Consider the following 14685-nt stretch of genomic DNA (forward strand, 5'->3'; position numbering starts at 1 on the left):
CGGCTATACTGTATATTTTTTCCTATAAATTATCCCGGGGGACACAATGTATTTCATTCTTTCTTATTTTCTCCTCTAACCAAACAAGGGAATGAAGAGCTAATTATTCTCGTTATGTTCTTGCTTCCCATTATTTCTTATTATTTTGAAAAAATCAGTCAAAATAGTTTTCCACCTAATCAGTTAAATTAAAAATAGCTGACAGATGTATAATATGTGTAAATTTTATATATAATATTTATAACCATGTATACTTACTAGAAAAAATAAGTAGTAAATTCGACCGGCTACTTGTGTAAGGATCCCTTCAATTTTTAGGAAAACTACACAGTTTAACTGCTACTATAAAAAAAATAGCCGAAAAAATATATATTGTTGTAATTAATATATAGTATACAAAAAATATACATATCTTATACATAATAAATAGGCAAAATACATAAACGGACACTTAAAGTTGGCCCCAGATGTCTCTCTCACACTCCAACTTACCAGGTGACCATATAAACACTTTATGTTGGTTTTTAGTATGTCTCGTAAAAACTCTGTGGTGACATGGCAATATGAGTGTGTCTCACTCATATTTGAGCGCGTGAAGGTGCATATTTGATCTTTCCTTGTTCTGAAAGATGGATTTCACATTACCTTTTTTTTCTCACCTTACCATCTTCTCTTTGCCACAAGCTCTTCTTTTCCATTTGTCTTCCACCATATGAGCTTTACCAAGCTTCACTCTAATACCCAAAACAACCATGTACATAAGCCCTTTAAGTCAAAAAACGAGCAACCCCATTACCACCAAACAACTCGCATACAGAAGTACAAAACACCATGTAACCATCACCATCTTCTCAACCCAAAAACAACAAAAAACTTGTCAATTTGTCCAAAAGTAACATGAAGAAGAAAGAAAAACCTTGTTACCTCCTCTCCTCGTAAACAATATCTGAATTATTCAAAAGCAATAACATTTAAGATTAAGAAGAAGAAAAATATAAACAGTAACATTTCCTGCAAAAAAAAATCTGAAAAATAATAATTTCGGCGAAATTTTAATTTTTTCCAGCAAAGCTTCATTTTTTTCTCAACAATAACCAAATTAATCTTTGTGACTTAAATCTGAAAACAAATCAGATTTATAGCTCAAAAATTCCGACGAAGTTTTATTTTTCCGGCGAAGTTTCGTGAATCTAAAGAAGAAGAATCAGATTTGGAACTTTCAAAGAAATTTCGACGAAAGCTCCAACGTGAAGAAAAAGAAAAAAAAAGATCAAATTTCTGGAGAAGAAGACAAAATTGAAAAAGAATTGCCAGAAATTAATTTTTCGGCAAGGAGGGGTCGTTGGGGAAGATGACAGCGGGTAGGGTTGGAAGAAGAAAGAATTATTCTTTTTGAGTTTTTTAAATCAAGTTATTATTAAGGTGATAATATTTTTATTTTGAAATTACATGTGTCATTATTTCATATGTTGACTTGACATGTCAGCAGAGAGTGTATTCACGGAGGTAGACTTACAGACACAAGTGTATTGGTCAAAATCTGACCGTCATGACCGAGCTGACCAACGTCCCGTCTAAGTGACCGGCCAGTGAAAGATAGTATAGCCCGCTCCATATCCCTTTCTCGGCATCCGAAAGGTCGGCAAGAGCAGCGCCTAAAAGCACGACTAAGACACTTTGGAGGCAAAAGGACGTCGAGCCAAGCAAAGGGCAAGGGTGTCACGACTATATATAGCAAGGGAAAGCTTTCAACAGGGGGCGACGAATTCTCCTATCTCTCTCTAAAGCTAAAAAGCTCTCTTCTAGTATTCTTGATAGAGAAGAGTGAATCTCTAGGAAAACATGTAAAGCGGTCTCCTCATCGATTTATGGGAGATACAATATTGAATCTCAATAAGATCATTTACATTTCTTCATCTTAAGTATGATCTACACTGCTAGCTCTTTGATCTGGAATTTATTATGTCTGACTAAGATTTGCCTCTTCATCTTTGATTGATTTTTTCAAAAAAGTTTCAATATCTTTTAGTCAAACAATTTGGCACTGTCTATGGGATTTCTTAGTGAAATTTTCTAGTCTTTCCCAGATCAAAGACAAAAAATATGATCACTCACCAAAAAGAGTGCAAAGGAAAAATCCAACCCGCGTGAGACAAAGGAGCAGTGCAATAGAGGGAGGAGAGATGAACAAAATTATCAAGCTTAGAAACCTCAGCCCCATCAACCATCGATACGCCAAACAAGGCAAACGATGTTACCAATCAGTTCTCCCCCATCGGACCACCAAACAGGGGCAGGGAAAGTTTCATTCTAACACACCTCCTAATCTCTGCTTAAGTAGGAATACAATGGCCGCGCAGGCGAATGAATAAAGAAACACCTCAATTAAAGGACGAAAAACTACTGCAAAACAATTGTGATCCCGCCCGCCGGAGACACCTCCGAGTTGGAAGACAGGGGTCAGACAAGGAAACTACAATTCGTGAACAGAGCGAACCTAAGCGAAACAACAATATTTCACATTCTCCGACATTGTACCCTCCGTTGCGAGCAATGCCAAACGGACTGGGACTCACCCAGAAGATATCTGGCTCTCCAAAAACTGGAACGACGACGGGTTACTATTTCGATAAGTTCGAAATAACACCCTTTAAGGTGAAGGGCCTTCGCCAGGAGAAGAGTTCGACTTCGATCGAATGACGACGGGTTACTATTTTGATAAGTTCAAAATAACCCCCTTTAAGTCCAAGGACCTTCGCCAAATCGAATGACAGATTACTATTTCAATAAGTTCGAAATAACACCCTTTAAGGCTAAGGACCTTCGCCGGGAGAAGAGTTCGACCTCGATCGAACGACGACGGGTTACTATTTCGATAAGTTCGAAATAATACCCTTTACGGCCAAGGGCCTTTGCCAGGAGAAGAGTTCGACCTTGATCGAACGACGACGAGTTTCTATTTCGATAAGTTCAAAATAACACCCTTTAAGGCCAAGGGCCTTCACCAAAAAGAGAATAGTTTGACCTCGATCGAACGACGACGAGTTACTATTTCGATAAGTTCGAAATAACACCCTTTAAGGCAAAGGGCCTTCGCCATAAAGAGAAGAGTTCAACCTCGATCGAACGACGACGAGTTACTATTTTGATAAGTTTGAAATAACATTTATTAAGGCCAAGGGCCTTTGCCAGGAGAAGAGTTCGACCTCGATCAAACGACGATAGGTTACTATTTTGATAAGTTCGAAATAACCCCCTTTAAGGCCAAAGGCCTTCGCCAAGAGAAGAGTTCGACCTCGATCGAATGATGACTGGTTACTATTTTGATAAGTTCGAAATAACTCCCTTTAAGGCCAATTGCCTTCGCCAAGAGAAGAGTTCGACCTCGATCGAACGACGATGGGTTACTATTTCGATAAGTCTATAATAATACCCTTTAAGGCCAAGGGCCTTATCTCCAAGAGAAGAGTTCGGTCTCGATCAAACGACGATGGGTTATTATTTCGATAAGTTCAAAATAATACCCTTTAAGGCCAAAGGACTTCGCCAAGAGAAGAGTTCGATCTCGATCGAACGACGACGAGTTACTATTTTGATAAGTTCGAAATAATACCCTTTAAGGCCAAGGGCCTTCGCCAAGAGAACAGTTCGACCTCGATCGAACGCCGACGGGTTACTGTTTTGATGAGTTCGAAATAACACCCTTTAAGGCTAAGAGCCTTCGCCAGAAAGACAAGAGTTTGACCTCGATCGAGCAATGACGGGTTACTATTCCGTTAAGTTCAAAATAAAACCCTCTAAGGCTAAGAGCCTTCACCAGAAAGAGAAGAGTTTGACCTCGATCGAACGACGACGAGTTACTATTTCGATAAGTTTGAAATAACACCCTTTAAGGCCAAGGCTCCGCCAAAAAGAAAAGATTTCGACCTCAATCGAATAATGATGAGACACTCTCTCGATTAGGTCGTAACACTTCTGAGGCCCAGATCCATCAGAAAGAAAAAAACTGGGACTAGCTATACAGGCATCTATCTCGCATCAAAAGCCAAAAACAGTTGATGTAAAGGTGAAGTACAAAGCACATAATGAAGAAAAGACTCTCCTTTATACAAAGTCATTGTGCTGACTATCGCCGCTTATACATAGACCAAGCCAACAATAAAAAAAGGTGGGAAGGGGAGGGAGAAGGAAGAAGAATGAAAAGAAAAGGGGGAAAAAAGAATGACAACAGACGACGAACAAATATATTAAAAAACAATAACAAGCAAATGAAAATAAGAACAAACAAAGACAACATTCTTCATTCGGCGTCATCATCGCCCTCACCATCACCATCACCATCTCTAAGAAGCCCTCCATTACTATCATCCGCACCCCCATTAGCTTCAGGCGTCGCCACATCATACCCAAAATTGACGCGAGCCTCCCGCGCTTTCACTCGCGCTTCTTCATATGCAGCCTCAGTCACAGTACCCGCCTCCCACAAACTATATATATATATATATATATATATATATATATATATATATATATATATATATATATATATATATATATATATATATATATATATATATATATATATATATATATATATATATATATATATATATATATATATATATATATATATATATATATATATATATATATATATTCAATCTGAGCCAACAGTCGCCCATTTTCTGCCTCCAGTGCTGCGACCCGATCTCCCAGAACCGATGCCTCTTGGTCAATCTCGCTGATGCGCTCATCGAGCCTTGCCTCCATGAGGGTAGATATTGCTTTCTCCGACTCTTGTTCGAATTGAAGGACGCGAATGGTGTTCTCCAGGGCCGTCTCTCTCGCCGAAGCCTCGGACCAAGCACTCTCGATGCTCTCCAACATAACGACATTGTTCTCTAGCGCAGTTAATTTTCCCATCCATTACACACTCATTGCCTCGACCTTGATCAAGTTATGATCCATCTCCGACTGCATCGACCTCAATCTCTCCTGCAGATGCTCACATTCTGCAGCGAATCCCTTACCCAACTCGAGCGCACTCTTGTTGCAAATAGCTTGCATCAACTCCTGGTCCCATTTCTCCAACTCCTCGCCAAGAGCCCGATTACCAGGGTTTATCTTCAGCCGCTCATGCATCTCGCGGCACCTGTTGCGGTAGCGACGATACTTCTCCAACATCTTCAAGAAAATCTTGGCCTGAATGTTAGCCCTGCGGATGCTTTCCACTTCCACCATATACGTCTGGAAAATGCAAAGACGGGATTAGACCAGTATTTTCAAGAACGGAGAAGAAAAACAAAAGTAAAATGCAACGTACCCTTATGCCCATAATGTCCACATCATCCATCAAATCAGCATCAGGAATGGACCGAATGGTCGCATTTTCGGCTTCGGAGCATAGCAGGCTGAACTGCGGCACTAGATCCTCCCTATCCCCTAAGAGGGTGACACCGGAAGGGATATGAAGGATACGGGACGAGCCCCCACATGAACCACTGAGTGGGTAAGGACTTCTTTAAACATCCTGACATCATCAAGGTCGAGGTCCGACTCGGATTCGTAATCATCGATCACCATGCCTTTCCCTTTTTCGGCAGCCGAAGGGGGAACACGACCAATTGCAGAGATGAAGGTACGTCCGAAATCATGACGGTGGCCCCAAAAGTCTGATTCTCTGCCACGACATGTTGCTGATCACCGACAAACCCATGAACTTTTGATTGAGCTGAAGCAACGGCTGGTTCCGTCCCTACGGTGGGAGCCACGACCACTACAAAAAAAACTGGATTTAGCTACGAACGTTGTCGCTAATCTGTCGCTAAAATGCTCGTTGCTAGAAGAATCTTTTGATAATCCGTCGCTAATCCGTCGCTAAATGAGATTAGCGACGGATTTTTCTGTTTAGCTACAGATTTTGTCCGTCGCTAAACCCTGGTTTTTTTAGTAGCGGACAATATCTTCTCCAGAGCCCATCGTGGGAGAGTCGTCCAGATGAATCACTATTGGGGGCACAATCTCAAACTCCACTCTTCGTCTCTTCAATGGACCCTTCTCTTCCCCTGTAGACGGTGACTCACCCATCTGGCGAACAACACAGGTCGGGACCTCATCCTGAGAAGTGGCCCTCGCAAGAGTAACCAAGGCCGTAGACTCAACTGAAGCAGCCCTCGATGAAGGTTGGACGATGGGTACCACCGCAGGGTGAGCAGATGAGGCCGGTTGACGAAAAGCTAACGAAGGAGCCCTTCCTCTCCGTACTCTCTCTGACATCGACAAACGACATATAAGAAGCCAAGCAAACAGAGAGCAAGAATAGCAAATAGAAACTTCATCTTACCTGTAATGTGTCCGAACCTGTCATGAAAGGTCGACCATGTGAGAATCCCCACTGTATGGGGAAGGAGGGTGCCCACCCAGTCATGAATGCCTTCGACAGGTGGAGGGGAAAATCTTTTAGCTGCAAAGACATGATAAAGTTTAGTACCGTAACATGAAACGGTCGGGTACCTCGTCGACTAAAGATACAAAAACTTACGCGCAAAGTTTTACTTCTTAGGGAATCCCGTTGGGTCTGCCACAATGTGCTCAGTCCGTACGTAAAAATAATTCTCGTAGAAACGACGGTTGGTCCTGTCATCCATCCTCACCACCAGACTCCTTGACCATCGAGGACACATGTGAATCATCGTACCACAAATAAGTTGAGGGGTGAAAATGCTAAGCATATGGTCCAAAGTGACCCCACGACCGACGAGTTATGTGTACTTAAGCAGCATAAGGAATAACTTATACACATACGGCGAAAGTTGGGCGGGGCATACCTCATAAAAACGGCAAAAATCCACCACCAACAAAGGAAAAGGAAGTGTGTACCCTACAAGGAAGGGGTAGGCGTAGAACATGCAGTACCCGGGGCGGTCGAAATGAACTATGTCTTTCCCCACTGCCGACCGCATATCAACGTAATTGGGGATTCCCCACATTTCTTTCAACTCTGCAATGTCCCTTTCTCTCATAATGGAGTGAACATGTTTCGGTTCGACCCCGATGGGAGTACTGAAGTTAGTCGGCTCTCTCCTAGGGAGAGGCAGGATCTCAATCACTGATGGGACATCCTCATCTTCCACCGCATCTGCCCCTTCGGTGGCCTGAGCAGCACTTTCTAGTATCGGACTAGCGACAGGGAGATTGTCGCGAGAAGAATCACCAGCCATTTTTATCAGAAAACACGCCAAAGAAATAACAAAAAGAAGGGATGAGAATTTTCAGTGAACAAGGGGGCAAGAAGAAAGTTGGAGTATCAGAAAGAAAGTGTATCTATAGGGTTCTCTCAAATAAAAGGTACATAAGTGTGTCAATCGAATGATAAGCTCCCTCTATTTATAAGAGACATAAATCCCCCGAGCACGAAACCCAAGAGTCGCCAATCGAATATGATAGGGCACAAAACGTTTCAGTTCTCCAGGAACGTGTGTAATAATGGCGGCAACCACAAAACCACTCTTTGATACTAAATGACGTTTCAGTTCCGAAACCACTACAAAGGTCTAGGGGAATCGAAAGAACGCTGCCACTCCGCCAAAAACCTAAGAAATGTAACTAAGGAATAAAAAGTCAAAAGTCAGATTTCTCTCGAATTTATAACAATCATGATCCGTCTGCCGAGCCCGACAGAGGATGATCCCGACAGGCAGATGGACTAACTGTATTGGTCAAAATCTGACCGTCACGACCGAGATGACCAACGTCTCGCCTAAGTGACCGGGCAGTGAAAGATAGTATAGCCCGCTCCATATCCCTTTCTCGGCATCTGACGGGTCGGCGAGAGCGGCTCCTAAAAGCACGACTAAGACACTTTGGAGATAAGAGGACGTCAAGCCAAGCAAAGGACAAGGGTGCCACGACTATATATAGCAAGGGAAAGCTTTCAACAGGGGAGCGACGACTTCTCCTATCTCTCTCTAAAGCTAAAAAGCCCTCTTCTAGTATTCTTGATAGAGAAGAGTGAATCTCTAGGAAAACTTGTAAAGCGGTCTCCTCATCGATTGATGGGAGATACAATATTGAATCTCAATAAGATTATTTACATTTCCTTCATCTTAAGTATGATCTACACTGCTAGCTCTTTGATCTATAATTTATTATGTCTAACTAAGATTTGCCCTTTCATCTTTGATTGATTTGTTCAAAAAAGTTTCAATATCTTTTGAGTCAAACAACAGGTGTCCATGTAACACATCTATGTTAAGTTAAAGTGCCTATATGGTCACCTGGTAAGTTAGAGTGTGAGAGAGACATCTGACGTCAACTTTAAGTATCTCTTTATGTATTTTGCCTAATAAGTATTTATTTTTATATTTGCTAGCAAATCTTAGCCAGAGCATATTCTTGTTATATTTAAGGAATAGATAAAAATGCAGAACATATTACTCATAATATATTTATGAAATAACGAAGGAGCCATTATGATCAAGTTGAAAAAGATACAGATGGAAGATGAGAAGGGAGAGAGAGAACAGAATCGTCTGTATGAAGGGAAGAGAAAGAGAGAATAGGTTTTGAGGGGTATAAATGAGAATAAGTTAATGACCCATCCCTTAATTAATGAATCTTTTAAAACATATAGGCAATTAAACGTATATGATTTTATAATATGCCACAATTGTAAATGAATTTGCAATTTTGGAATAAAGCAAAAGTAATATCATTTATATTAATAATCCTTTAAAATAGATCAATCATGTTAAAAACTCTTTTCTTTAGAGCCCTTATACCTACGCTCGTATTAATATGGAGAGCTTGGGGTAAATTCCAAAATAGTCAGATTTACAACTGGTCGTTTAAAAATAGCCCAGTTTCAAAAGTAATCGAAATTTAGCTACTTTTCATGTAAAGATAAATCTGAGCGAAAACACTGTTCACAATCCGAAAATACGCCAGTATATTATACTGAAGTTCCAGCATAAGTATGCTTGAACTCCAACATATTATACTGGAGTTCCATCATAATATGATGGAGTTCCAGCATAAGTACACTAGAACTCCAGCATAATATACTGGAGTTCCAGCAAGTATAATTGTCCAGTATAATATACTGGAGTTTGGAGCACCGGTGCTCCAGTCTCCAATATATTATACTGGAGTCAGCAAAGTATACCGGTCCAGCATAATATGCTGGAGTTCATACACAGGTGCACCAGCTGGACCGGTCTCTGTTGAAGCAAAATAGTGGCTATTTTTTATTGACTTCATAAACGTTGGGTATTTTTGAATGACCAAGCTATACCGTGCTATTTTTACCATTAATATGTATGACGGGCCGAATGTTTTATAAGCGATTCCTATGGGCTTTAAAATCCCTTGTTCAGAAAGTAGTAATCTCGGCCCTTTTAAGGGCTGCTATTTCAAACGTAGCCAACATATGCAATGTATTTAGAAATATACGCACAACTTAAAAAAGAGCGACATAAAATTCCTCCTCCTCCTCATCTTCTTCTCCTCGGATGGTCTAATGTGTAAAAATGAAGGAACTGTTGGATAAACATAATGATAGATCAATATACTAAGTTATTGTTGAAATGCATGCATTATTTGCAATGTCGTCTAAAACAAAAGGCAGCCCATGAGGTGGTTAATTTTTTGACAAATTTAATCTCTGCTACGTTTCTTGTTTCCAATTGATATGAAAGAGCAGCCCATGAGGCGTCTTATATATATATATATATATATATATATATATATATATATATATATATATATATATATATATATATATATCACACACACACACACACACACACGATAATTAGCGTTTTTATAAAATTTATGTTACATTTATTTCATTTAATTTAGGATCTTATGCCAACATTAATAAATTGGTAAAAAAAAAGAAGGGACAATAAGGTCACTATATTAATGAAAATGAATTTACTTTACCATTTTAGTTCATTCTCTTTTCTCTCTAATAATCTCCTCCATATGATAAACGAATAATTCTTCTTTTTTCTTGTAAGTAGGAAAAACTTGTAAGTTTGAGCCCTTGTTAAAGAAAAAAAAAACTATAAATTGCCGTTTAAGAATTATTTGATCATGAAAGTGAAGTCGGGAAAAAACTTGGTTTTAGATGTTGATCTATCATATTAAGTAAAAATACAAATGCCTATGACGAAAAAGAGAAGAAAAAAATTTTGAAACCATAAAATTTAGCTTGTTGGATAAACTTTCTAAAGTCAAAATATTGAAATTTCGAAGTAACTTGGGGCAAAAAAATAATCTAAATTCAAAGGGAAGGAAAAACGAATATCTTTCTTCTTACGCCATAGCCTATCTGAAACCAAAATCGTGAGAATTTTCAATTTTGTTAAATTTCAATTGTCAATTCATATGCAAAGACCATGACCAATTGATACACACAACTTGTCATCTTTGTAGGGGTCAAAGGATTTTAAATACGTAACTCTATACAATAATTTCAGTTCCTCTAAAAAAACAAAACAAAAACCCGTCTGAATTCGATCTTAGGGAGTAATGATATTATACAACTAAGAACTTTTTTCCCTGAAGATTCTAATACAATCCTTCAAACAAAATAATTAAGCTAGCGTCGGCCATATATTCCCAAATATATTTTGAAAAATCTAATTTGGGTGAAGTTTGGTTTGAAGATGAGAATGTGTTTGTTTTCAAAACATATTTCATTTTTTTTTGAAAAAAATATGAAACATGACTTATACCCACAAGTTCTAAAAACTATCACAAATACCCAACAGTACCTTTATCAATAACATTCATTATATTATCGCAAACCATAATCCTGAACATAAATAAATTTGGTACAAAATTATCAATTTTATAATGAACTACATAATACACTATTAGATGACCAAGGAGACGAAGTAGCATGTTATAAAATAATAAATGGTAGGCTCTTTTATAAAATATAAAAGTTTGGAGCAATTTTTTTAAAAATGTAATAGTGATATTTTGGGCCAAAACCAGTTCTTGGGAATTTGTCAAAATATAGATAAAATCTATAGCCAAACATGTATTTGCCAAAAAAATTCCAAATATATTTTAGCAAAATCTATGGCCAAATGGGTCCTAAGTTAAATGGTCTCACAAAAATATCATTCGATTAAAGTTATTTATGAACCTTTTTATGTGTAGAAACTCGCTAACCCTTTAGTTATGATTAATGAGCTCATAACAACGAGAGTGTTTTAAAATAATCTTTTATACTAATAGCCCGTTTGGCCAAGTTGTAAAAATCAGCTTATTTTGAAAAGTGTTTTTTTTTTAAAATACTTTTTTTTTAAAAGTACTTTTGGTGAGAAACAATTTGTGTTTGTCTAATTAGTTTGAAAAGCACTTCTGAGCAACAATTAGTGTTTGACCAAGTTTAAAAAAACTGAAGCACTTTTGCCAAAACAAAACTTGGCCAATCAGGCTATAAATGTTACGCACGTGGTACGGTACTTCTTAATTATGTCAGATACGTTTTACCATTATTATTCTCCCTGCTCTTGAGAAGAACTCAAGGGACGATATATCAAGCTTAGAAGCCTTAACACACCATTTATTTGCTCTTATGAATTATTTGGTGTGACCCTTTCCCGGACGTGAATGTAAGGTGCCTTATGTACTGGGCTGTCCTTTTTTTTTTTTAACTTGGTCGACATATATAACTGTTATTCACCATTCTTGTACCAAATATGATCACTATCTGTTCGTTTGTTAGAATCATGAAGTTAAATCTGGTCCACACGTATGAAAACTTTCATCAATTTAGTGTTTTCCATTAGATTTGATGAGCTCGAAAATCTTTTCTCTAACCCAAAATATAAGAATAAACAAATCCTATTTTCTCTATTGTCTCACTCGATAATGTACATATTCTTTAAACTATCCATATATAACTTAAATCACCTGCGACCTTTTTATAACAAGATACACTCTACCCAACATCCTAGGGGACATTTTACATAAACTTTTCATAAAATCAAAACAGCAAGCTTGTAATTTGGTTATAAAAAAAAAGATTCTGATTTCCTCAATCATGTCTTACGAAAAACACAAATAATCGCCCTCTGGTTTCAAAAAGCTAACAAAATTTGCCAAAAAATTCATCTCTCAAAAATAATCCAAACACAACATTTTTCAAAAGAAATTTCTAAAATCTATACTTCCATCTAAAAGCCCCAGGCTGGGACCATTTCAAGCAATCTCTTTATATTTTAGTATTTACTTTATTCTACTGCTTTCTTAATTAGCAAATAGCTGTGTGGTTGAACTTATGCTCATTTGCGGTAATTATGAAGGTCAAATAAATGTGAAAGGCTATTAGGACCAGATTTCTACATTTTCTTAATGTGAGAAAAATTCATTGGTTCTAATTTTCTCATATCTCTATTGGTGGTCCTGCTTCTGGATGATTTGAATAATCTTCTTTTATTGTTTTATTTGTTTTTCATTACAACCTAGTGCATGTAAACCTTTCACAAACAGATGACAGAAAGTTCAACCAAACATTTAGCTCCTCACACATTATAAATAGAGGGGTTTGCAATTTCATTTCCATAACACAAACAAAACAACATCTCAAGCAACAATGAAGATTTCTTGGTTTTCCTTTCTTTTAGTACTACTTGTTGTTTTTTCATCAACTTCATGGGCAGCTTCAGCTGATACTCATGAACAATTCCTCCAATGCTTATCCCGCAGTAACCAAACCTCCATTTACACCCCAAATAACTCTTCCTATTCATCAATCCTTCAATTTTCCATTCAAAACCTAAGGTTCAACACCACTGGAACTCCTAAACCTCTTGTGATTGTCACCCCTGTAAGTGAATCCGAGGTCCAACGAGTCATTCTTTGTGCTAAGGAAACTGGGATGCACGTTAGGGTTCGAGGTGCAGGACATGATTACGAGGGACTTTCTTATGTATCTGAAGTTCCATTTGCCATAGTTGATCTAATCAACCTTAGAACAATCACTGTTAATGCTGAGGACAAGAGTGCATGGGTTGAAGCTGGATCCACTATTGGCGAACTCTATTATAAAATTGCGGAGAAAAGCAAAACCCTAGGGTTTCCAGCTGGTGTTTGTCCTACAGTTGGTGTTGGTGGACATTTTAGTGGAGGTGGTTATGGTGTTATGTTGAGAAAATATGGCCTAGCCGCAGATAACATTGTAGATGCACGGTTGATTGACGCGACCGGAAGAATTCTTGATAGGGATTCAATGGGAGAAGATCTCTTTTGGGCAATTAGGGGAGGTGGAGGTAATAGCTTTGGACTTGTTCTTGCATGGAAGATCAAATTAGTAGATGTTCCGGAGAAAGTAACTGTTTTTACCCTTGGCAAGACCTTGGAACAAAATGCTACAAAGCTTGTTCATAAGTGGCAATATGTTGCTTCAAGATTCCACGAAGATTTGTTCATTAGGATCTTGATTAGTAGAGTGAACTCAAGTGAAGGAGGTAACAAACAAACAGTTGTAGCTTCATTCAACTCGATATTCCTAGGTGGAGGTCGATCGATTACTTCACATCATGCAAGAAAGCTTCCCTGAATTAGGGTTAAAAAGAGAAGATTGCATTGAAATGAGCTGGATAGAGTCTATATTGTACTTTGCAGGATTTCCAAGAGGTGAATCTCTTGATGTATTGCGAAGTAGGGTTCAACTCTCAACGCGATACTTCAAGGCAAAATCAGACTACGTGCAGAAGCCAATCCCCGAGGGAGGTTTCGAAGGATTATGGAGATTGTTTTTTGAAAATGGAGCTGAAGGAGCAGAAGTGATCTTGAGTCCATATGGTGGGAAAATGGATGAGATTGCAACATCTGCTATCCCATTCCCTCATAGAGCTGGGAATTTGTACAAAATCCAACATTTGGTATTTTGGGATGAACAAGGAGAAGAAGTTGCTGAAAGGCATATAAGTTGGATAAGAAGGCTTTATTCTTACATGGCTCCTTTTGTTTCTAAGTTTCCTAGAGCTGCTTATATCAACTATAGGGATCTTGATATTGGAGTGAACAATGTCAAGGGATATACAAGCTATGTGCAAGCTAAAGTTTGGGGGATTAAGTATTTCAAAAATAACTTTGATAGATTGGTTCATGTGAAGACTAAGGTGGATCCTTCAAACTTCTTTAGGAATGAACAAAGCATTCCTTCTCTTACTTGGAAGAACAAAGGCGAATGAAGTTCCGGTTAAAGAAAAGATTATTATAAAAAATTCAATACATGTTATTATGTAATAAAGTACGTAAATAGTTTGCTTCTTCGTCGATTGTGTAATAACGGGCTGTGCATGAGATCATGGCACTCTGCTAATTATACGACTTGTGCAGTATTTTTTTAATGTAATTTGCTTATTCTTTCGTATTATTGTATTATTGATTGATAATAAAGGCTGTTTTATTTATTTTATAGTTTTATTCCTTGCATGTTGATTTTGTTTTTTTTCCTCTTAGTTTCAATTTGTTGAAATTATGACTCAGTGTGTCTTTATTTTCTTACTGTAACATTAGCCCCCTTTCTTTAATTTATCGTCTAACGTTTGCCCCATTAATTAGTTTTTTTTTTAACTTTGGGAAAAGTCTCTTTAAATGTTTATTTTGCTCTTGATGAAGGTATAATAGGATGACAAAAAGCAGAAATGTTAATTTGGT

General features: G+C 38.0%; 1 pseudogene; it reads left to right on the plus strand.

The window, feature by feature from the left end:
- The first annotated feature begins 12596 nt into the window (after window positions 1–12596).
- On the plus strand, window positions 12597–14451 carry LOC107787464 (tetrahydroberberine oxidase-like; annotated as a pseudogene).
- The last annotated feature ends 234 nt before the right edge of the window (window positions 14452–14685 follow it).

This window comes from Nicotiana tabacum, chromosome 8, assembly GCF_000715075.1.
Source record: "Nicotiana tabacum cultivar K326 chromosome 8, ASM71507v2, whole genome shotgun sequence".
NCBI lineage: Eukaryota > Viridiplantae > Streptophyta > Magnoliopsida > Solanales > Solanaceae > Nicotiana > Nicotiana tabacum.